Consider the following 23,819-nt stretch of genomic DNA (forward strand, 5'->3'; position numbering starts at 1 on the left):
GTATTTTATACGACGGAGTGCTCTTTCGTTAGCGATTAGGACATGTTGTTGCTGTGGGGATCGCCACACCTCCTCCACCTCGAGTCTGTTACCTTCCCAGCATTTAACAATGCCGGTACCCATTTATACACCTGGGTGGAGAAGAGTAATCGAGATAAAGTGCCTTACTTGATGGCACAACACGATGGCATTGCCGGGGCTCGAACCCACAACCTTCCGACTATGAGTCAAAGTTGGAGCCCGTTCCACTTGGCCACCGTGTTCCCTGTGGAGGGTGTCTGCAAATTCCAAATAAATGTTTTGTGGAGGGTGTCTGCCTTTCGTAAAAAAAAAAAAAAAAACACCATTCCTTTAGAGGCATATTTGCTTGTAGATAGAATTCTACATTATTCTGAAATCATGCTACAAATATAATTATAGCAACATACGGAGCATTCAAGAAAACACATTTATTACAACATTTTATGGTGCAATGAAAGTATTTATTGAATAATATTGCTTACAAGTATGTTTTGCTATATACTATCAGTAAAAAATGTTTTAAACTCGGATTATTTTAAATGCCACATTTAAATAACGTAATTTTTTTAAATTTAAACCTGATGCTTACACAACCTGAGTTGTTTAAAATATTTAAACAGTTTAAAATATTTTTGCAGTGTAGCGTACATTTAGAGTTTTAGGATTTTTCTGCTTAGATTAAAAAACCCATTTCTCTCCGATGAAACATTCATTCAAGTTGTCATTACATCAGTTTGGTCTTTGCAGCCGATTTGGGGTTCACCACCCCAGTCTACGAACTGAGACTAATATACCTGAACCCGACACCTTCAAATAAAGCTCTAACCACCTAAAATGTGCCCTTGTTTTTGTTTGTTTTCAAATTTTTGACCCCTTATTGAAATGTCAACCCCCTGATTCATTAAAGAACACACTGCATTACATGCTTATTGTATATTATCTCTGTCGTAGATTTGGAAGATTCCCCCATCTCATCCATACAGTCCTGCATGAACAGAAAGAAAGTAAAAAAATAGAAATTTGATGTTAAGTATGTTAGAAACATATCAGCCATCATCAGTTGTAAATAATCAACTTTTATCATTTGATCGTTAAAAAGGCATTTCGTGATCCACAGCCTCATCCCCTACTTTTCTCACAAAAAGTTGAGATTTTTATACCACTGGAAACCTCTGGATACGTAATGTTTATGTACCAAAAATTTCTTGCAGGTTAATTCGTTTACCAACAAAATTAGCAAATTTAGCAAATTTGAATTTTGTTCTGGTATATACCAGAACGAAATTACAACACATTGTCTACGGAGCAGCGCAATACACATTATCATTCATAACTCGCAAACGCAAAATCGGAATCAAATGAAATTTTGGGAGTAAGCTTTTTTGTGCATATCTATTGAAAAATGATATAATAAAAATTCCCTTTAAAAGGGAAGGCCAGCGTCAATGCAGAAGAGGTCTTGTAAATAGTTTGGGTCACCGTGAAAGGCATTTTTAGGATCACGCTTACATCCATGTTACATGACAGTTCACCAAACCATCAATGGTGAGAACATGCACACTGAAACAGCAAAACACATTAACTCCTATATTACTCCTGTCAACTCTTTAATTCATTACTCCAAATTGTTCTGTATTTTTGTCTTTACTGCTTTTTACCCATGCTTATTATAAAAATCAAGAAATACACTGCAGTTGTTAGTTAATTCGCTATGTTAACTCAACTTATATATACATGCACATTTTATTTTAAAATAATTTTATATTATTTCGCAATGTATAGTTTACTATAAAGTAGATAGTGGCAAGCACATGATAAAGGACTGATCATTCACTACAATCTTCACTTTTAAACTGTATTTTTTAATGTGTTGATTGTTTGTCCGAAACTCCTGCAAAGCTATGGACATGGCATCTGCATTGTGTGTTTTCTCAGTCTTCAATCATTTTGTTGAATGTAATTTTATGAATCAAATAAAAAAGATAGAAATTGGCCTCACTTTAGTTATGTGTCATTTTACAGTATTTATCATTTATAAAGTAAGACAATAATTTATTTATTTTCTATAAGTGCATGTCAAAATATGGGATATATTGTTCAATATTATAGCTAGCCCCTAAAAACTTTATTTTCAATCGGATTTTTCCCGTTGAAAAGACAAAACTGATGTTAAAGATAGCAATAATATCATCAATAACATTTTGAGTCAATTTTATCCATAAAACGATAAGGATAGGATAGATAATTACTTTGACTTCAATGTGGTCCATATAATGAAGATTTTGATTCCACAACATTATTAGATCTGTTATCAACATATCAATTATGCACTCACAGGCAACCAAACATCAGTAGTCCACTGATATGACCTCGTGATCATTCCCCGCTTTGACCATGTCATTTTTTTGATATGCTGATTGCTGAACAAGTTTATGTTTATATGTGTAGGCCTAACCTATGATAACTTTTTAAGTCATAATTAATTCAAACATAACTTTGGCAATACTCAATCGTTTTCGTTCGTTGAAACGGCAAAACATACTTTCTTTTCCTTGCAAATCGAATTAGCAGACATCAAAAACATTTCCACCACGAGAAGTAAAAAAAAAATTCATACCAATAGAAGAAGGCTATAATCTTAGCTAATCTTTAGTGTACACAAACCCCATCTCAGAATTAGGTACCAGCGCCCTATGCGCTGGCGAAAAGAAATCCATGATGCTTTTTTTTATTTATACATTGATTGTTTTAATAGAAACTGTTGTCTTCTGTACAGAACCTTTCTAAATGATTCTATGAATAACCGCAAAGGGTCTTTATGTAATGTGATCAAGCAAAATCAGTCAGAAGTCGGAAATATTGATTTTGAGATAGTCAAACAAAGGAAATAATTTCTTCTCTTTCCTATTGTTTTGAAACCCTTCAAATGCTCATATCTTTGGAACAGTCCAATTTCAATGTATTTTTCTGCAAAATGTAGCTTTGCAAATGCTTTATACATCAAAGTATAAAAATTAAAATTTAATACGCCCGATTTCAGACTGATTTTGCTTGGTTACAGCACATATAACACAGCAAACACAAAGCATTTTAGGAAAATCAAGAATGTAGCTTAGAACCCCAACTAGACACGAGTCCATTTTTATCTCAGAAAAAAAGGTGCTACTTAGAACCTTTTTTTGTCCTCTATGTAGAACCCTAAGCAGTAATAAGGTTCTAAAAAGAACCTTAAAAGGTTGTATAAAGAACCTTAAAGATTGAAGTAGGCCTGGGAGCATTCTAATTCATTCATTCAGGGACTCATCACAAAGTTAATCAAAGTAAAACGTAGTGTTAACCCATTTGGTACTAAAAATCATTTTCTTGGATAAAAAACCTTTTTTCTGTTCTACTAAGATTCCTTAAAGGTTCTTCAAGCTTAAGGTTCTACAAAGAACCTTTTTCTTCGCTAGAGAACCTTTTTTGGTTCTACAAAGAACCCCATTGGGTTTCAGTTGGGTTCTTTGTAGAACCAAAAAGGTTGTGTAGCTAAGAAAAGGTTCTTTGTAGAACCTTAAGCTTGAAGAACCTTTAAAGAATCTTAAAGAAAGAACCCTCAAAGGGTTCTTAGTAGAACAGAAAAAAGGTTTTTTATCCACGAAAATGATTTTTTAGTACTATAAAGGGTTAACACTACGTTTTACTTTTCTTAACTTTGTGATGAGTCCCTGAATGAATGAATTAGAATGTCCCCAGGCCTATTTAAATCTTTAAGGTTCTTTATAGAACCTTTTAAGGTTCTTTTTAGAACCTTATTACTGCTTAGGGTTCTACATAGAGGACAAAAAAAGGTTCTAAGTAGCACCTTTTTTTCTGAGAGTGATATATACCACTAGTTTTGAGACTGGAGGTATCACATAAAAAATGACTCTAGGGGTATCATATTCCAAAAGTCTCTTCTAGTTCCGCTAGACATATCAAATTTGCCTCTTCTAGTCTCCAAAGGGATATATAGAACAAAATGTGACTTTTTGACTTTCAAAACTTATTTGTACATCTGGTGTTCTGGGGGGGGGGGGGGCTTATTTAAAACTTGTCCCAGTATAGGGTTACCTCCAGGAAACCTGGATCTAGCATGGGTTCCCATGGGACCCCCCCCCCCCCCTGCATAAAACGGTATATTTTCAGATTTGACGTATTACTTACCTTCGTTATTCTGACAGAATGTGCCACTAAAACCCGAAGAACACCAGCATGCGCCATTCGGTAGACATTTGCCGTTTATGCAACAACATGCACATTTTCCATCGCCAGTACACCCATTGCAACCTGTTCACAGAAAAACATGTTAAAGGAATACACAGTCATTTTGATGCCCTGTTTTATTGATCCTCAAGTTACTCTATGTAAGGGGTGTCCAAATTATACTGTGTGTCCCTTTAAAACTTATAATGGAATACTTTTAATGAATGGTTAGGGCAGACCTCAGATAGCCACGTTCGCACAGTATTTTTTGTGGGACCTGAGAGCACATCAGACATATTATAGAATTGCATTCTGAATACGCGTTCTGAAAATAATTTTGATTAAAAAAATTAAATTCGAGATAATACAAATTTTATAGTAAATTATTAAAAGTTGATACTTCTTATTATATTTTTGATATTTAACAGTCCTCGAAATAAACTTTATAAATCTAATGATATGTACTTCAATTGTATGTAGCTGGGATGAAAAGCCGACCATCAATTTTTCCAAAAAGACATTTTTTGGTGTTTTGGGATCAAAACTTTGTATTTTCAATAAGACATACTGCAGTTACTGTCCGTTTTCCTATACACAATACACAGTGCTCTCACCATTGACGCGTAACCTCTACAAATAGTGTATGTTAGAAGTATGGGAAATTGCCTAGTTAACGTCGCTGTGTGAAAAATAACCGGCCAATATTTAAAGTACTCTTCTGAAATTCTAGAAAATATAGTTTTGTAACATGTCCTAAATTTTTAGCTAATTTAGATGTTGGAAATATTCGCACTTTGGTGTTTTAGTGTATGTTATAGGTAATAGGACATTGCCTTGTTAACGTCACTGTGTGAAAAATAACCGGCCAATATTTAAAGTACTCTTCTGAAATTCTAGAAAATATAGTTTTGTAACATGTCCTAAATTTTTAGCTAATTTAGGTGTTTGGAAATATTCACACTTTTGTGTTTTAGAAAGGATATGTAAACGACAGATAACACCAAAAAATATGAAGAAATTATTTCCAAACCGTGTTACGGTCCACAGCCATTATGTTTCTCATTTTCAAGAATTATGGTTAACAATATGCACACTATTGTCTCATTTCGTGAACAAAGGCCCACACAGTAATGGGCTATTCCAGATGTATTCCGCACCCCCCTATGGAAGACATTTAAAAAAATACAATTCCAGCTGGAATTGAGATGTGTCTAGAATTCCAGCAGTCATTTTTAGCAGAGATTCCGGCTGGAAGGTATGGAAGACATTGAGATTAGGTGAAATTCCGGCTGCTAAAATAAACGAAAAAACAAGAGTGGGGATTGTGAAAGGCCATGATGATGTGCCTATGGAAGACATTCACATTTCTTAATATTCCGGCTGGAAAATGGTCAAAAATGCTCCAATTCCAGCAGAATCTTCACTTATGATCACCATCTCGATTAACCTATGACAGACATTTACTTGAATTCTGGCTGGAAACAAAAAATGTTCTAATTCCAGCTGGAACCCTATGGAAGACATTTACATTTACGTTAATTCCGGCTGGCCATATTAGACATATTACCACAATTCCGGCAGTGTCTTCCATGGGTTTTTCCTGACATGTGAATTCCGGCTGTCAATTTAGCCCCGTATTCCGGAAGTGTCTTCCATAGGGGGGGTGCGGAATACATCTGGAATAGCCCAATTGTTACCATGCGTTTGCTTTATAATCGTTCACCCAACTGAAACTATAATACCAGCTCATTGCTCATTGCACAGGTAAAACAGAAACATGTGTAGTGTGGATTTAACCAGAGAAGATCTGATGTAACATAGTTGAGCTGTTTTCAATCTGCGTGTTTACACTGAGCACCCTGTATTTTTACTCGGTATTACCGGGTAACCCACAATCCGATTCAGGCAACAACCACCACGTTTCTACAGGCGCTTAAAATAAGGGCTGCGGTGTGTACCGGAAGTACTGAAAGTATTTTCCTGACCCCAAGCTGCTTTTAAGGTCACGATGTGATACATGAAATCAACATAAAAGATGTTCAACACCCAGCAACCGTTAACCGTTGTGTTTCCACTGACAGAAATAACGGGTGTCACACCACATCGTCTACCTCACTGGGTGGATCACGGTTGCCGGGTGTCCACACCGCATCACTCTGAACTGATCTGTTTCCACTGGGCACATCAACCGTTCCCCAGTAGAAACACCCAGAATGAGTGTTATCTTGGTATATACGTCTAGCCCTTTTCTATTCACAGATTATCCATTGTATTCTTTTTGTTTAAGGTTCGTTGCCTCGACCATTACCTAGAGCAATGGAGGTAGCTAGCTGCCCAGATACCATTATCAACACAATAGCTCAAGATAACGGTCTCGGGCAGCGAGCTAAACAAAAGGAACACCATGGACATTCTAGAAACACTATGGAAAGGATCACAACATACATGCAGAATCTGAGTTGGTTACTTGTCTCGGATAGGATTACGGAACAAATGCATTTACAGCTCGATTTAAATGCAAATGTTACATGACAAGATAAAATTATAGAGGGCTCCTGCAGTCCGTATAACAGTATTCATATAACGCCACTGGTGCTCAGTTAAATTTATGCAAATTAAATTTTAATTAACATAACGAAGTAAATATTCATAAATAAAAAGTAACCGTTTCGTTGAATGTATACTCAGTACATGTATAATAACTTGCCATTGGTCTTTAGAAGGGAATCTGTCTTTATCTAATTGCCCAACCCAAAAACGCTCAACGGTCCATGCAAATTAGCTACTAGGCAAGAACCCCGGGATACTACCCGACCAGGGGAGCTTCGCAAACTAACCTGCGGTACTCATTACAAGTCAAGAGGCTGGGGGTGCAAAGCCTTACTGTGACCTACCCGTAATGGGGAGTACCATTGGACACAACGTTACTAGGTTTTTCAAATATCTGCTTATACTCACATTTTTCTAAGATATAAATTTCATGGTGTTGAAATAGATCATAGTCTAAACGTTGAAAACTCTATACAATTTGCATTATTCATTAATCATTTGAATAACAATGGTCACAGGGTTAATACACTCCATCGGATTAACTATGCAAGTGAATAACCTACCAAACCACTTCAATTACTTAGATATCAATTGAGATCAATTCTGTATTGATTTGATTAATCTTTTGCATTTGTCAATAAATAGACTCGTATACTCGCACGCAGGACACATGGGAAGAATATTACACTATCTCGGGGTGTTTTTATTTTGGGAAAAACCCACAACTTTTACAAAATAATACATCAGTTTTTTCCATTTTGTCTTTTGGAAAGTGAATACACCATTACAACAAATTCATTTATTTTGGCTCGCCGTATATGTAAGCGGGGTCTCGCTTTCCGAGCGACTAACATGCTCACCATACCTCAACAAGACACCGATTATCTATGGTAATGGTCTGTTTCTCACCCTTTATCTACTACTTAAAGTCATAATGTACGATCTTATAATATGAATTTGGTTAATTTTTTTTAAACTTGATTTTGGCATATTTGTAATGTTTACACATGTCACAACTTGCACCTAAATGGAATCAGCCAAATTTGTTGTGTTTGTAGGTAAACAGAGCAAAGTTCGACATAAAGTCATAATTCAAGAAATTATGACTTTATGTCCGCCCATAGAACTGCGTGTTAAACGGCAAAATAACAAGCAGTGTTTCTTTCACGTTACCTCGTTATTTCAGCTCAAAATGGACAGAAACCATTCCCGATCATTATTACTAGTATTATTTCAGCATTTTGAGTATATAATGACAAATTTAAAATTTGAAGGAAATCGTACATTAAGCCTTTAATAGCTTTTAATGGGGTTTAAGCCCTGCAACGGTCGTGGTGAATTCTACTGTAGACATGACTGCATCATGAAAGGTTGAAATTTTCATATGATTGACAGCTTTTCATCCCAGCTATACATACACTTTAAGTACATCATTGAAATTTTAGATTTTTGGATCCCATTTTTTTAAAATTTCACAGAAAGTTCATGGTTGGGGGTATATTCAGTGGCGTCGATTTCTTTTTGACATGGGGGAGGGGGGTGGAAATTGTTTTGCTTGGTAGAGTGAGTCCAGCACCTTTTGGCGACAAAATACGTTTATGGTACAAATGCGCGTGAAAAATTTGGGTAATGCAAGCTAAACTTGGGAAATATGGTACAAAAGCGGAATAAATGTGCGAGAAGCGCGCAAAAATTTGGTTTTTTATGTTAAAATGACCAATGAAGTTATTTTGATCAGAGATCCACATACGGGGGGATGATTGTATGGACCATCCCCTAGCAAAATATTGGGGATTTATTCCCCTTCCCACTCCCATCGGGATCTACGCCTATAGGTATATGTTTGTCAATTTTGTGACATTTTGGTCCAATTTCGCTATTTTTCTTACAGACAAAGCAGACCTTTTGCAGTTTTAAGGGGGGGGGGTTTGGCGTCGGCCCCACCCCACCCACCGGTTACGGGCCTGAGAACATGGTGAAAAGCAAACTGAACTTGTGAAAAGTTACGACTACTTACCCAAACTGAGTTCAGTTTGTATTAAAATACAGAGACAGATCGTCGCAAACAGCAACAGTCGACCCATTTCACACTAAAAGAACAAAGTCAGTATTACAGAGATGTGATGAGTAGACCTACAACAATTATAAAGTTGGCATAAAGTGGTTTTTTTTCGTATCAAAATATAAATTTATAATTGATTTAATTATAAATAGAAGAAAAAGATGATGCAAAGATGCGCAATGATGGTTCTGATTTTTATGGGACACCCTGTACAAGGCCACCCAAATCCACCAACACAGAAGAGTGGTTGCTGATGGTTGCAAGGAACCCAACATTTGGTTTTGCTTAAGGGATGGGGTATGAACGTTTGGACAATATTTATTGTGGGACATTAAAGCACATCAGACATATCGAACTGCATTCTGAATACGAAGAATGTCCCTCTGATGTCAAATAATTTTGATTTTTTGAAATTCGCAATGTAGGCCTAATACACATTTAATGGCAAATGATAAAAATTGGTATTTTGATATTTAACAGTACTCGAAGTAAACTTTATAAATCTGATGATTTATACTTAAAGTGTATGTATAGGTGGGATGAAAAGCCGACGATCAATTGAAAATGTTGACCTTTCGTATTGAAGATATGGATTTTTTTCCCAAAACACCAAACAAAATTAGGTCTTTTGGGGAAAAAATCCATATCTTCAATATGAAAGGTCAACATTTTCAATTGATCGGTGGCTTTTCCTCCCAGCTACATACACTTTGTCCTCAGAGGGTCTTAGGCTACATGCACTGAGAAAAAACCATCACACAGCCAATTTTTGATACCACCCAATTAACTTTTATTTTTTGCGGAAATAGCTGAAACGGTCAGAGCACCACACTGATGCACGAACAAGTAGGACTATCTACAGAGATTTCCCATTGATGGGGAACAAAAAGGTGGGAACGGATTCTGGACATATTATTTGATGATTTGGATGGTGGATCCCACTTGGGGCAACACACCTCCAAATATTTCCCGGACATGACCATTGAAACTACCAAAAAAGAAACGGTCCAGACCCTGATCCCCCTGAAAAACATGCCATACCTGGCTGAGCACACGGCTGCAAGATATCTTGCCAGCCCACCCCCACATCCAGACGGGGACTGCGCAGTGCGCATAGACCTGGCCAGCTACCCCCAAACACCACTGGTCTGGGAACGACCCGCCGAACCCTCCCCCAGCTGCAAAACTGGGCGGGTTGGGCGGGATTTTCAAACGAACCTGACCGCTTCAGCCGAAAAAGTGAATGAGGAGGAAAGGGGAAAAAACGCGAAGTACCAGACACTCGCTAACAAGAGATCTGATTGGTACGAGCCTGGCATGGTCGTAAGGCAGCCAATCAAGAAGGGGAACAGCCCCGCCGCAGTTACTACCTCACAAGGGTGACATTACTGATATGGCTTGAGCTGGGGCAATTAATACAAACTGCCTTATTACTCCCCCCGAACAGCGAGAAAAAACCCAGCCAAAACAAAACCAAACAGGGAGACCACATGGAGACAAAAACGCTTTTGAATAGACAAGCTATTAAAAACCGCACTTAAGAATATATCATTAGATTTATAAAATTTACTTCGAGGACTGATGTTATATCAAAAACAGAGGATTATTTAAGGAAGCCCCATCATGCACTGTAAAAGTGTTATCACTAGAGTTTCAACTGCCACTTTACTTTTCAAATCCCATTGAACTCTGTGCAAAAGCTGTTGTTTTAGAATTGCCCGTGTGTCATTATTACTTGGTCGATTTCAGATCTAAAGTGATGTATGCATGAAGGATAATTCACGCCTTCTGTAGATAACATAAAATGTGAAATCGACCAACTTTTTGAAGGTGTTTTCATTGTAAATATATCTGTCCAAATTCAAATTTAACCATGCACGTGTGTATGCAGTGGGCGGGCAGTGGTGTCATGTTCACTCACACAGCTGTGCTAACCGTAAGACTTGCTGGGAAGTGCTTTTAAAAATCATCCTCTGTATCAAAAATGTGACAAATATCAAATTTGAATAATTTGTCATAAAATTTGTATTATATTGTGAATTTCAAAAAATGAAAATTATTTGATATCAGAAAGACATTCTTCGTATTTAAAATGCAATTCGATATGTCTGATGTGCTCTCATGTCCCACAAAAAATACTGTCGAAACGCTCAAAACGCTCATTCCAGATCCCTTAAAGGGGCATTTCGTAGATATCTTCTGAAAAATGTCATAAACAGAGGATGCTAGGATCACATACTCCTAAGGCTTCTTATTTTTTAATCGTACGTATATCAAACATGTGAATACACTGTTTTTTTGTCGAAAAAAAAATCCGCCAATGCGTTGATGAGATAATTAATTTGCTTGGTTCATTAAGACCCCCCTTCTCCCCTACATAATACAATATGTATACCACATGTATACTGCGCACAGTATCCGTTCACTTAAAACAAAAGAAATATCTTAAAGACACTCAACCTAAATTCCCAAAGAAAGCAGTCAATAAATGAAGAATTTTCTTCTACGTATTTTTATATCCCCATTCGGCACGATGTGGTTTATTTTAGGCCTACAAACTTATACCAATATTTGAGTGAAGAGAGCATTACAAAATTGGCAAAATTTACACTGCTCTGGCACGTTAATTTTGAGTAGGCCTACAACGAGTGCATGTTGATCATGTCACGCTCTGATAACCCCGTTACAAACGCTTACAAACGCCGCGGTGCGAATCGCCCTGAAAGAGGAAACATCCAATTTTGAAATGTTCTCTTTTTCCATTCAAATTGGAATAACTTGGAGGAATAAAGTCGCACTGTGCCGAATGAGGTATCAAAATACACAGAACAAAATAACCCATCTATTGATTACTTATATTTATACTTTTGTGCACAAATGAATAAGACTAAAATAATTGTCTCGTCCTACCTTAGATAGAGAAGTCCCTCTTGATGTTGATGATCAAGTGAAGATTTCAACAGGCCCCTGTAATCGAACCGAAATATTTCAAACAAGTTATGATCAATTCCTGATCGACTTATGCGTATTTATACAAATATCATGACCAGGTGCATGTCGAGTGAAATACCCACATTATGAATTTAACATTAACTAATTGGTAGGATGGTATTGTTTTCAACCAATGAACTCTATTAATCATAACCATTGTCTTGAGAAATCAACATATTAATTAAAACCATTTACATTAATTAAATGCTGGGATAGTTAAACCAAGGTACAATATTGCTCCATCTATTGCGCTTATGCATCATTTCTCACGACTGTCAAAGCAAAGGGAACAACCTCGCAAAAATCCCCATAGATTTACAGGGCCTTTCAGTTCTAGACAATTTTCTCCGCATAGAAAATACCAAATTGCCTTTTCTTTTGTAATTATTCAGAATTTATTCCCCTGATAAGAAATCAAACTTTATAAATTGTTTCACCATGCATGAGGGTTTTTTTATTTCGTGTTTTGTGACCCTTCACCCCCTCCACTGAATGCAACGGTAAGTGTCCCCTTCGTGTCAGAGGGTGTTGTAAGTGACGTCATGCCGACCCATCGAATTGAATTTTTAAACACAACAATTTCTCTGAAAATTGAATACCATGAATGCAAATGTAATTTATTGTTAATAGTAGAGTGCATTTACACCGGTAAAGGGGCAACGACCAAGATGTTATTGAATTTAAATTACAAATTGTTGCGCGAAGCGAATAAGCGGAATGACTTTGCAATTCTCACTCACTCACTCACTCACTCACTCACTCACTCACTAACTCACCATCTCATCCAGTCTCACTCAACCCTCAGTGCGAGTGGCGTGGGTTCTTGTCAGGGGTATGTGGAAACCCGGGTGGGGGGAGAGGAATAAACCCCCCACTATTTTGATACGGGAATGGTCCATACAATCGCCCCCCCCCATTTTGACGCCTGTATGTGGGTTTCTGACCAAAATAACCTCATATTTCGCCATGGTATTGATGAAGTAGCTATCTACTGCTGATATGGTGTTGATGAGGTAGCTATCTACTGCTGATATGGTGTTGATGAAGTAGCTATCTACTGTTGATATTGTTGATGAAGTAGCTATCTACTGCTGATATTGTGTTGATGAAGTAGTTAGCTACTGCTAATATGGTGTTGATGAATGAAGTAGCTACCCAGCAAACACAAAACGTTTTCGACATCATTCGCAAAAGGTTATAAAAGGTTGTCAGAAAACGTTTAAATGTCGGGTTATATAAAGGGTATATTAAGAGTTTAAAACGTTTTCATAACCTTAAAAAACATTTTTTAATAATCTACTGTTCAGCAAACAAAAATGTTTTACAGAAAACGTTTAAATGTCGGGTTATATAAAGGGTATAAAAACGTTTTAATAACATTCCAAAAACATTCTTGAAAACTTGATACAAAACATTCTTTTTGGGGTTGAAAAAATATTTTGTGAAAAATGTTTGCCCAAAATATTTGCAATAACGTTTTAAAAACGTTTTCATGACCTTTATATAACGAGACATATAAATGTTATTAAAAGGGTTTGAAAAAAAAAACATTTTAAGAACAGTTCTGTGTTTGCTGGGTTCAAATATTTTAACATAATGTTATTTAAGTATTGACAAAACATTTGGCAAAAATGTTTGCAAATAATTTAAAATAACATTTTTTGAAAACATTTAAAAAATATTGTTGTAGTGTGTTTTCATACAAAACGTTTTAAAACATTATCATGACCTTTATATAACCCGACATTTTAATGTTATTAAAACGTTTTTACCTAAACCAAAAGCCAAAATAATATAAAGTTTTTGTGTTTTCTGGGTATCTACTGCTGACACGGTATTGATAAGTAGCCATCTACTGCTGATATTGTGTTGATGAAGTAGCTTTCTACTGCTGATATTGTGGTGATGAACTGGTTATCTACTGCTAATATGGTGTTGATGAAGTAGCTATCTACTGTTGACATGGTATTGATGAAGTAGCTATCTACTGCTGATATGGTAATGATGAAATAGCTATCTACTTCTGATATGACGTTGATGAAGCTGCTGATATGGTGTTGATGAAGTAGCTATCTACTGCTGATATGGCGTTGATGAAACAGTTATCTACTGCTGATATGGTGTTAATGAAGTAGCTATCTACTGCTGATATAGTGTTGCTGAAGTAGCTGTCTACTGCTGATATGCTGTCGATAAAGTAGATATCTACTGCTGATATGGTGTCGATGAAGTAGCTACCTATAGCCTACTGCTGATATGGTAATTGATGAAGTAGCTATCCCAGAGCTGGTATGGTACTGATGAAGAGCTATCTACTGCTGATATGGTACTGATGGAGTAGCTATATACTGCTGATATGGTGTTGATGAAGTAAGTAGCTATCTACTGCTGATATGGTGTTGATGAAGTAGCTATCTACTGCTGATATGGTGTTGATGAAGTAGCTATCATGATGCAGTCATGTCTACAGTAGAATTCAATTCGACCTTTGCAGGACTTAAACCCCATTAAAAGCTATTAAACCAAGATAACACTCATTGAAAGCAGCTCAACTGATTAAATCATATCTTCTCTGGTTAAATACACACATCATATGTTTCTGCTTTTACACGTACAATGGAGCAATGGCTGGGATTATAGTTTCAGTTGGGTGAACGATTATAAAGCGAGCGCTAGAGAACAATTCTGTGTGGGCTTTTGTTTACGAAATGAGACAAAACTCTGCTTATTGTTAACCAGCGTTCTTGAAAATGAGAAACATGGTGGTTTGCAGACTTAACACGGTTTGGAAATAATTTCTTCATATTTTTTGGTGTTATCTGTCGTTTACATATCATTCCTAAAACACCAAAGTACGAATATTTCCAAACATCTAAATTAGCTACAAATTTAGGACATGTTACAAAACTATATTGTCTAGAATTTTAGAAGAGTACTTTTAATATTGGCCGGTTATTTTTCACACAGCGACGTTAACTAGGCAATGTACTATTACCTATAACATTAACTAAAACACCAAAGTACGAATATTTCCAAACATCTAAATTAGCTAAAAATTTAGGACATGTTACAAAACTATATTTTCTAGAACTTTAGAAGAGTACTTTTAATATTGGCGTTAACTAGGCATATCCCCATTCTTTTAACGTAGGCTATTTGTAGAGGTCACGCGTCAATGGGAAAGAGCACTGTGTATTATGTATAGGAAAACGGACAGTAACTGCAGTATGTCTACTGCTGATTTGGTGTTGATGAAGTAGCTTTCTACTGCTGATATTTTGTTGATGAATTAGCTATCTACTGCTGATATGGTGTTGATGAAGTAGCTATCTATTGCTGATATGGTGTTGATGAAGTAGCTATCTACTGCTGATTTGGTGTTGATGAAGTATATAGCTTTCTACTGCTGATATTTTGTTGATGAATTAGCTATCTACTGCTGATATGGTGTTGATGAAGTAGCTATCTACTAATGAAATTATGTTGATGAATTAGCTACATACTGCTGATATGGTGTTGATGAATTAGCTATCTACTGCTGATATGGCTACCTATAGCCTACTGATGATATGGTAATTGATGAAGTAGCTATCCCAGAGCTGGTATGGTACTGATGAAGAGCTATCTACTGCTGATATGGTACTGATGGAGTAGCTATATACTGCTGATATGGTGTTGATGAAGTAAGTAGCTATCTACTGCAGATATGGTGTTGATGAAGTAGCTATCTACTGCTGATATGGTGTTGATGAAGTAGCTATCTACTGCTGATATGGTGTTGATGAAGTAGCTATCTACTGCTGATACGGTGTTGATGAAGTAGCTTTCTACTGCGGATATGGTGTTGATGAAGTAGCTATAATTATACTGTTGATATGGTGTTGATGAATTAGCTATCTACTGCTGATATGGTGTTGATGAAGTAGCTATCTACTGCTGATATGGTGTTGATGAAGTAGCTATATACTGCTGATATGGTGTTGATGAATTAGCTATCTACTGCTGATATGGTGTTGATGAAGTAGCAATCTACTGCTGATATGGTGTTGCTGAAGTAGTTATCTACTGCTAATATGGTATTGATGAAGTATATATCTACTGCTGATATGGTATTGATGAATTAGCTATCTACTGCTGATATGGGGTTGACGCGACGAAGTACGGTAGCAATCTACCGCTGATATGGTGCTGATGAAGTACCTATCTACTGCTGATATGATTTTGATGAAGTAGCCAGGGCCTATCTACTGCTGATATTGGTATTGATGAAGTAGCTATCTACTGCTGACTCAGCCCCATCCCCATCCGCCCAAGATTTTTTTTTTTTTTTTTGGTCAAATTGTTTTCTTTTACTGGAGTGACCCGTTTAAACAATGAAAAGAATAAATTGAATGCCGCCCGTCATCGCACTGGAGTGAATGAAAAACCAAGTATAACTGCGCCCCCAATAGCTTGGAAATTCCCCACAACGCCACAACAGCCCGAATGAGGCGCTGCGTTGCTTTACATGTCGTGTCAAATGACCCTGATTTTTGGATTGGCGTATACTCAAATCTTTAACATTGTTGATGCCATATTGGGTTCAGGAAGTTAGTTAACGCCATTTTACGTTAAACATAATGTGACATACGTCAAACAGACACCTGTACTAACATTGGCGTATCACAAATTGTTCAAAGGTCTGTCACACTACGACGGACTGGATCAACGTACATCACCGTCACCAGTCCGGCAGAAGATTCGGTGGGATTTTGGGTCCGATTCCCGTTCGTCTCTCTATGCGTTGTGGCCGCTAATAATCCTGCAGGCGTCTTATATCCAATCGTTCAACGTCCGACAAATGACCGGATTTGGGGGTCCGATTCCCGTTCGTTTCTCTATGCGTTGTGGCCGCTAATAATCCTGCAGGCGTCTTATATTCGATCGTTCAACGTCCGACAAATGACCGGATTTGGGGTCAACGTCCGACAAATGTTCGAATTTGGGGTCCGATTCCCGTTCGTCTCTCTATGCGTTGTGGCCGCTAATAATCCTGCAGGCGTTTTATATTCAATCGTTCAACGTCCGACAAATGACCGGCGAATCCGTCGCATGTGGCACCAACAGGGACGTTCACCCTATCAGAAAAGTGGGGGAGGAGAGGGTGTTTGAGAGGGGTTTTGACCCCTTAGAAGCAGTGACGTAGCAAGCACTTTTTCAGAGGGTGAACAAAGTGGGGAAAGACAACTTTTAAGGGAGTAAATTTTGACGAAAATGGTCAAATATTGGCTAATAAGTACAAAAGGGCTACAAATCTGATATATCAGGGCAACCAGCGTCTGGGGGCAATAGAGGTGAGAAACCTTTGGACAATGAAGGCCCAATTGAAGCCATTTGTCATTTTTTGGATCAATTTTAGCACTATTATTGGGTACTATTTTAGTTTGAAACAGCCGCAATTTGGTGAAACGAAAGCCTAATTGAAGCCATTGAAAAGTTTTCACCATTATTGTATAATATAAACAATTATTTAAAAATAACAGATATAAGACTTCAGACTCGTAATTTCAGGTAAAGCATGCATGGAATGATATGTTAAAGTCAGGAACAGACCTATAAGTCAGTCTTAAATACTGACTTTGGTGACAAAATATCACGGGCCCTGCATATGGACTGGCCGGCAGTAATTTTCACAGGCTTTTGGGCCAAGGAACCACATTTAAGCACTGTCTATAATAATCACAGGCCTATACTTAGGCTTACTAGTACTACTATCCTGGGCCTACTCAATAACGTATACAATTTAACCTTTTCCATGTTTTCTCTTCTTTTTTCTTTCTTGTCAATCACTACAACTGGTAGGAATTTGATATTGCGTCCTCTACCCTTCAGAAAGGGCCCCTCTCTCTCTTCAATACTACTTACATGCATAGGCCTACTATAAATTACGTGCAATTTAACTTTTCTCTTCTCTTCTCTCTTCAATTTTTCTCACTTTCTTTTCTTTTTTTTTTCTCTCCTTTCCCCCTTTTTTCTACTTGTCAGTCACTAAAGTATAGGGGAAATATGATATTGCGTCACACACCCTTCAGAAAGTCCCCCCCATGATCGATGCACATGTTCGCCATAGGCCTACATCCGGCACAAGCGCCTGCGAAACCTTGCAAACACCTGCGGTATATAAACGAAAGAATAACGAACAAACCCAGGGTATATATGGGCAATTCCATGGTAACTCGTGCTACACTTTATCGCGTCCTTTGACAAACTTTATGCTCCAACCTTTAAACTCATTTGAGTGGAATCTTTATTTTTTGTATTTTAATACCCAACATTCAAGGCTAGATCCTCATAGTATTGCTAAATGCAGATATCAACTTTTATACGTATGGGACAGTTGTGAAAAACGGTAACTCGTGCTACGAGCCGTGACATGCCAAAAAAATCACTCACTTTAATTTGGATGGTGTCCTAAAACAAAAAACACTATAAAGCCTAATTGATTATGATATATAACTACTTTGTTAAGCTTGATCTTGATATACATAAAAAAGATTTGTCCTTCATAGTTTTACTTTGGCTTGCAAAAAACATGGTAACTCGTGCTACGGTAACTCGTGCTACAGTTTGTCCGCCCAAAAAGATGGAAACAAATTACGTAATAAATACATTAACAAGCTAAAAAAACATGAAAAACATCATAGAATATGTAAATTTCAATATTCCTTGAGCAATCTAAAACAAAAAACATGAAATAAAACCTTAATGAAGATGTGCAAATGAGATCCCAAATATAGGTCTTTTTTCACTTAAAAAAGTAACAAATTTGGCCCAAAACAGGTTTTTCAAAGAAAATTCATGATAAACATGCAATAATGTAACTGCAAGTCGACTTAATTTAAAGAGTATGATAATTTCTTTCATTTGATACCAATAGTTTTGAATTTCTGAGCATTTTGCATGTTTTGGGTCATGTCCACTTTTGCTTGGAATTGCCCATATACAGAACAGTACGAACACACATCGGACAACTTCCGAACATGTGTATTCAGCACACTCCGTTTCAAGTTTTGTGCATGCACAAAACTTGAAACGTATTGTCGACGGACTAAACAAACATCACCTAACACGAAACGCATTTGGCGGATAATAGCAAGACATATGAAGAACATAAAACGAACATTGACGAACACTAACGGATTTGCTAAAATACCATCCGTTTCTTATACGGAAGACCGATCCGGTGTAGTGTGACACTAAGACGGTCTGGGTCAACGTACATCACCGAATGCAAAAATATGCTATCCGGTGGTGAAGGCCTCACAGGAACGTATTTGCAACGAACACGGGCCGAGTGCAACGAACAAAGAACGAACATGAACGAAAGGCCAAGGAGAGCGAACAAACTCCGGCAATATGCAGCACCATACGAACGCACATCGGATAAATACCGAACATGTGTATTCGGTACACTCCGTTTCAAGTTTTGTGCATGCACAAACTTGCCGACGGACTTAACGAACATCACCTAACTCGAAACACATTTGGCGGATGATAGCAGGACATAAAAAGATCATAGAACGATCATTGACGAACAACAACGGATTTACTAAAATGCCATCCGTTTCTTGTACGGAAGACCTATTCGGTGTAGTGTGACAGACCTATCAACCTGTGTGTTGCTGCATAGTACGAGAATATAACGTCAATGCATTTGTCTGATGATGGCTGCATACCTTGAAACACACGTTGCATTTGCAGCTGTTTGACGTATGACAAAATATAACAACGGATACAGGGATATCAAACCAGCTCGGCCTATCAGTGTCGACTATCACTATCAGTGTCGTGAACATGACAAAGTTGTATAGGCCTAATTAATACGCGGCTGTGGGAGAATTACAACATTTTGTTCTGTTGACCTACAAACATAAATTTAGCTGATTCCAAATAAGGCGATCCGAGAGGAGCATGACTTAGCTGTGTCTGCACTCAAATATTGATACAAATAAAGCTGACACACAAGAGGAATGGTACGGATTATAAGCCTATAGGCCTACACAGGAAAGTCCAAGGGTGATACAAGTGGTGCCGCCCATGTGCATGATATTTCCTGGGAGGGGGAAACCACAAACTATCTTGAAGGGTCACCCTGGTGGGGATATTGTGGAGAACTTGCTCTGTTGACCAGGCGGCGGATGACATGATCGAGCCGGCAACTTGTGAAACCGATACACTCGGTTAGTTTTGTGGGGTTCATTATCGACCCGATTATCGAACCCCAACGGTTTTAGCTTGTATTTATATTATTTATCAACATAGGCCTATTTGTTTGTGATATTTCAAGTGTTTTAAAATTTCAAAATAATCCCATTCAATTACACGGTTGACGATGAAAATTTACTGAATTTAGAGAATGGAATGCGGTCACCACCTGCTGTTGGCCTACAAACAATAAATATGGCTGATCCCCATGAAGGCGGTCTTGAGGGAAGCATGGCTTAGCTGTCAAATATTGCCACAAATAAAGCTGACACACAAGAGGAATTGTACTATGTATATATTTATAAGCATAGGCCAGGCCTATATACAGGAGATTTCAAGGGTTAAATAAGGGGGTGCTATGTGCATGCTATTTACTGGGTGGGAAAAATGCACAAAACGTTTGATTCCTGTGAAAAATCTATGATTACTATTTTATCACTGATAACGTCATGAATATCAGCTTGATATTACAATTTAATTCTCAAGTTGAAATGATTTATGATGCAACCATACCCACCAAATCTATCCTTACCCACGAGTCCAACATGGTGAAGAATTCATTATATGTTCGTGTGCAACTATTTTAAGAGTTGACAGATCTAATAATACTACGACAAAATAATATTAGAGTCAAGCGGTAGCATGACCAGCAAGTTTTAAAAAAAACGACTGATAAAGAAGAATAAATAGATGCACCGCGGACTATATTTACACGAAACAAAACGCTATTGTTCTGTGATATTTTTCGCTGAGTACAAAATATATCTAAAATCATGCTAAATCTTATTTACTGTCGAAAGTGTAATATTTTAATAACTCATTAATTCAAAAAGTTACACCAATCTTACAGTCAATCCGATTGTTTGATAATAAACAAACATTCTTGTATTATTTCACGCGGTATTTCATAGCCAAAATTAGTGTAAAATCATAGCTAATCATACTGATATCCAGAATCTTTCGTCACTGCTACAGCCATACATGGCTGTCACTGTCACACTACTTTTTGAGATTCACTTTCAAAATATACCCTAGCATTTTCCTGGATACCCTACATACAAATTCTGGATCCCATTCGCCAAAAAATCAAGTTTTTCACAATTCTTTTATTCTTTCCGGACCACAGCATACATTCATATTAATAAATACTCCACTTTCACACGTCGTTACGTCGGGACGTCCCCGTGGCGAAGTGGTTAAGGCCATGGACTTCTAATCCACTTATGAAGTTTTGCCCAAGTTCGAAACTTCCCACCACCTTTTTTTTTTAATGTTTAATTAACCAATTTATTGTCATAAATCAAGAATAACACCATTTCGAACATCCATTGCTATTGTGATATTATATTTTTTTTCATCAAACAAACATGTTTGATTTTTTATTCACATTTAGGCCTAGGCCTAGGGCCTACTTTCACCATCCAGATGCTTTCACCATGCCTGACTATCATGATATCTTCGTCATTTAAAACACATTTATCAATGGCTCTGTTCACAGCTCAGACTGAAATTATATTTGGAATAAATATTATAAATTGTCACAAATTAAAATCACAAACAGCGAAAGATCGCCAACAACTGCCGCTGAATATTGTTATCCAACTAGATTTCCCCACAGGGCTACAAAGAACCAGCTATAAAGAATCACACACCACGAAATATGGATATCCAACAAGCGTAAACTATAAACTAGCTCCAGATAGAGGGCAGGGCTTGATAAGGGAAATTAAAATCACAAACCGCGAAAGATCGCCGACAACCGCCGCTTAATAGGGATATCCAACTAGATTGCCCCGCAAATACAAAGAACCACAAACCGCGCAATTTGGATATCCAACCAGATTTGCCACAGGCCTATCGATTATAAAGAACCACAAACCGCGAAATATGGATATCCAACAAATTAAGACCACAAACCGCGAAAGATCAACAACAACTGCCGCTCAATATTCATATCCAACTAGATTGCCCGCAGGGCTATAAAGAACCACAAACCGCGGAATTTCGATATGCAACTATTGCCTCACAGGGCTTCAAAGAACCACAAGCCACGAAATATGGATATCCAACAAGCTTAAACTATAAACTAGCTCCAGATAGAGGGCAGGGCTTGATAAGGGAAATTAAAATCACAAACCGCGAAAGATCGCCGACAACCGCCGCTTAATAGGGATATCCAACTAGATTGCCCCGCAGGGCTACAAAGAACCACAAACCGCGCAATTTGGATATCCAACCAGATTTGCCACAGGCCTATCGATTATAAAGAACCACAAACCGCGAAATATGGATATCCAACAAATTAAGACCACAAACCGCGAAAGATCAACAACAACTGCCGCTCAATATTGATATCCAACTAGATTGCCCGCAGGGCTATAAAGAACCACAAACCGCGGAATTTCGATATGCAACTATTGCCTCACAGGGCTTCAAAGAACCACAAGCCACGAAATATGGATATCCAACAAGCCAGATTATAAAGAAGCACAAACCGCGAAATATGGATATCCAACAAATTAAGACCACAAACCGCGAAAGATCAACAACAACTGCAGCTCAATATTGATATCCAACTAGATTGCCCCGCAGGGCTATAAAGAACCACAAACAGCGATATTTGGATATGCAACTAGATTGCCCCACATGGCTACAAAGAACCAAAAACCACGAAATATGGATATCCAACAAGCTTAGACTATAAATTAGCTCCCGATAGAGGACAGGGTTTGATGAAAACCACAAACCACGAAAGATCGCCGACAACCGCCGCTTAATAGGAATATCGAACTAGGTTGCCCCGCAGGGCTACAAAGAACCACAAACATTAAAACACGATTATATTGCCTACTCGGGGCATTTAGACACTTCCGTAGTATAGGCTTAAATATAATGCGCATTTTACAGTTCCGACTTGAAGTAGGTCTAAATCGGACTTACTCTCTGTGTCTCTCTGGCATTGTCAACATTTGGTGTGTGTTGTTCATATTTAAATTTTCTTTACATATTTACGTTGCCTTGAATAATTAAAATATATTAAAATGTATATTGATCATTGTGTACGCATCTTAACATTACAGTCACGTGTGACAAGCAAGTTTTAAAAATAAACGACTGATAAAGTTTGGTTTAATTATTTATTGCCATGAATCCAGAATTGCAACTTCAAACATCTATTTTTCGTTTTATTTGTTTTATGGAGCACATCCTAACCTGATGACTTTCCAAGCTTGGAGCTGCTTGGCTACATTCATAAAAAGAAAAGAAATCTACCAAAAAACGTTGACAACGTAAAGAAATCAGCAAGTTTAAAAAAACCCACCTCGGCTCACTTTTTGAAACTTGGTCCCATTTTAAACACCAACAGCAAATCGGTGTTTTTATTTTATTTCAACAGAACACAGCGTTTCCAACAAGATTACAAACCTACGTGTTATTTGTTTAATTCAATCATTAATCATGATTATTATAAAACAAAACACAATAGGATATTGGCTTACCGTGCAAGAACAAGATAATAACCTTTCAGGTCGTTCCAGAAAGCTTAAAAATTAATATCGCATCTGCACATTAAAGATACATAACACTTCTGGAAATGTTTTAAATTGATATAAATATGATAAAGTTTAAATCAGTACCTTTTACAAATGGGACCAAGTTTCAAAAAGTGAGCCGAGGTGGGTTTTTTTTTAACTTGCTGATTTCTTTACGTTGTCAACGTTTTTGG

At 37.3% G+C, this 23,819-nt stretch overlaps 1 long non-coding RNA gene across 1 annotated transcript; it reads right to left on the reverse strand.

The window, feature by feature from the left end:
- Positions 1-568: 568 nt before the first annotated feature.
- LOC140136665 (uncharacterized) lies at positions 569-11,842 on the reverse strand. Its single transcript, XR_011856730.1, has 4 exons — positions 11,768-11,842; positions 8,813-8,885; positions 4,207-4,329; positions 569-1,006 (listed from the first exon to the last, which is right to left on the reverse strand). It is a non-coding gene; the product is annotated as an uncharacterized lncRNA (long non-coding RNA).
- Positions 11,843-23,819: the final 11,977 nt, after the last annotated feature.

The sequence above is a fragment of the Amphiura filiformis genome, chromosome 2, assembly GCF_039555335.1.
Source record: "Amphiura filiformis chromosome 2, Afil_fr2py, whole genome shotgun sequence".
NCBI classification, from domain to species: Eukaryota; Metazoa; Echinodermata; class Ophiuroidea; order Amphilepidida; family Amphiuridae; genus Amphiura; species Amphiura filiformis.